At 42.8% G+C, this 2,978-nt stretch overlaps 1 non-coding gene across 1 annotated transcript; it reads right to left on the bottom strand.

The window, feature by feature from the left end:
* Positions 1-941: 941 nt before the first annotated feature.
* trnai-aau (transfer RNA isoleucine (anticodon AAU)) lies at positions 942-1,015 on the bottom strand. Its single transcript has one exon. It is a non-coding gene; the product is annotated as a tRNA-Ile (tRNA).
* Positions 1,016-2,978: the final 1,963 nt, after the last annotated feature.

Below are 2,978 nucleotides of genomic sequence, written 5' to 3' on the forward strand. Positions count from 1 at the left end.
ACATTCTATAGGTCAGGCAGCAATACTGGTACGCGTGAAGGTTATTTCATTATGATTCACTCATCGGGTGTCAATATTGAGGGATTAGCATTAATTTTCAGTGGTGACCTTCAGAAGGTGATGATGTCAGCGTGATGACTTTTGATCGCATTGTTAGGTCTACGAGAAAATAAAGGACTGGATCAATAAAATATTTATAGTCTGGTTTTGATATTAGAACGTTAATATTTTAACATTTTGAGGACAGAAATTGCAAAACCTGATCAGAATTAAATGTTGACATTATCAGCTGTTCGTGGTTGTCATTCCAGATGTAAGACGCACAAGGAATGTCATGACTAAGTCCTTCTGCAAAAAACTCCATCGTACAATGTTAACGCTACAGTCACCGATTGCAGAATCTTAATTGTTTGATGCACAAGAAAATCATTGTTTCAGGCATCTGCAGGAGAAACGTGTAGGACAAACTAAAATTAAAACAGAAATGGTTGGATAAAATCACCGTGTATAGGTACATATATAGAGAATTGAAGCGTGAACTCTGGTTCTCCTCCGAGACTGTGCCTGGTCTGCTTAAACTGCATATATTTCATGTTTTGCATTTGATTGTGAAAACAATTGAGACTGATTGATTTGCTGCAGACAACATCCACCAGTCATCACGGGTACGGCGATCAAGTCGTGCGTCTATCCCTGTCAAATGATTTATTGCGCAGGTGAGGCTTCCTGCATCGTGGATTCGTGGAGCACGTTCTTTGGAAATACAGCAACGCAGCTGAGATCCGGCATGGGACCAGCGAGTTGATGTTCATGACAGCGATGGTCGGCTTTCGAACGAAGACACATCTCAAGCGATCATGTGACAAGTTCTTGCAGACAGTGAAAGTAAAATGCCACGACGACCCCTGACACTGAACTGCAAACCACGCCATCACTTCGCATGGTCACTGTGGGGATTGAACCCACGACCATGGCGTTATTAGCACCACGCTCTAACCAGCTGAGCTAACCAACCAACGCAAATGCCAATATTGCCAGAGCTCAAAACCACGATGGCTGTTCATTTTCTGCTTCACATCGATCGCACGATCGTCTGAAGTGTTTCCTTTCATTGCAAAGCTTTTCAACAAAAAAAACGTTTACTTTCCCGAACGCGCATACTTGAGTTAACCATTTGCTCTGATATCCAAAATTAAGCACAATGTCCGGACGCATGCAATTTCAATCGCAATGCCACCAGCTCAGCTGCAGCTTGTCATGTTGACAAACATCGTCTGAAGAAACGTACTTTCAAAGGTCGCACACTGTTCTTCTGGATACTCACAGACCTTTGGAGTCAGGGTTATGTGCTGCTGATAAACTGCTACGAACCTTATGACAAATGCATTTGAATTGTAATCTAACAATGGGATTCTTTCTGCTCCCGAACGACGCAGTTGCTTTGGTGTCAGCAACAGCTCAGAAGTCAATTGTACGTTTTGCTCAAGGACTCATATTGCTTGTGCAATCTTCGTTTGACAGCATATTTTGCAAGTTATCACGCCTTCCTGCAGCGTTTATCAGCGACAGATCAGCTGCTAAGATGATTGCTTCAGACACCATGCTACATCCTCCATTTGAAAATGGAAAAGGTGCAAACGTTTACAGGCTGAACACGCACTCACGCGTCAGAGGCTGGGAGCTGATTTTACGGAGGTTTTCCAATCATGAGGGCATGAATCGGGTAAATAGACGACTTCCTTTCGGTCAGATGGGGCATTGCAAAACGAGAGGGTATAAATCTGGGGGTGCAGGAGGGTGAGAATTCGAAAGGCAGTGAGGGCCAACGGTGCACGCAGAAGGTGGTGCGTTTCTGCAATAACTTTCCAGACGATCTGGTGATGGATGGTATAATTCCAATACTTTTAAGGAATCTGGACGTGTATTTGAAAAGGAAGGGTTTCGAGAGAAATGGCTCAAGTGCATGCAATCGCGGCTGGATCAGTTGAGGCTATCTGTTTGGAATGGACGAGTTCGACCAAAGATAGTGCAGGTGAAATGATAAAAAAGATAAATAAAATAAACGAAGTAAAATTGTCTGAAGTTGTTGAATTCAAACTACTTCAGGAAATTTTATTTCAATTATTTTATTTATCTTTTTCAGTTGTGTTTTTTTCACTGTTCTGTACCTCTTATTTCTTGATTGTCTCTCTTTCTCTCACTCCCCACTCTCTCAATAACTTTTTCCTCTCCTCTTCCCGCTTTGCTACCCTTCTCCCCTCTTTTCCATTTTGTCTCTGCTTCACCCATCCCCCACATATTTTGTCACATAGCACTGTCTTCAGATTGCCTCATTCACGGCTCCTAATCTCCCTTTAATCACTCCATGCACTGTCATTATCACCTTTGCATCTGAAGCCTTTACTCACCTCCTGTCAGCCTGGTATAAATAGCTCCCTAATTCTCACCCTTTTTTAATTTTTAACAAAGGTTCAGTTAGACTCCAAACGTCAGCTCTTTTCTCTCCGTGCAGATGGTGCCAGACCTGCTGAGATTTTCCAGCATTTTATCTTTTTGTGTCAGATTCCAGAATCCGCAGTAATTTGCTTTTATTAATGGTGCTATGATGTTGCTGGTGATATGACAAATCCAGTGTGGATGCGTAAGAGGTGAGCAAGCATGAGGGTGAATTCCCTCTGGAAGTCGTTTGACAAGTATTAACAGAGATCCAGGAAAATAACATGAACGAAGCTTTGATTTGAATTGAAGCCTGAACTCTGGTTCTCCTCCGAGACTGTGCCTGGTCTGCTTAAACTGCATATATTTCATGTTTTGCATTTGATTGTGGACACAATTGAGACTGATTGATTTGCTGCAGACAACATCCACCAATCATCACGGGTACGGCGATCAAGTCGTGCGTCTAACCCTGTCAAATGTTTTATTGCGCGGGTGAGGCTTCCTGCATCGTGGATTCGTGGAGCACGTTGTTTGGAAAT

The sequence above is a fragment of the Chiloscyllium punctatum genome, chromosome 43 (assembly GCF_047496795.1).
Source record: "Chiloscyllium punctatum isolate Juve2018m chromosome 43, sChiPun1.3, whole genome shotgun sequence".
Classification (NCBI taxonomy): Eukaryota; Metazoa; Chordata; class Chondrichthyes; order Orectolobiformes; family Hemiscylliidae; genus Chiloscyllium; species Chiloscyllium punctatum.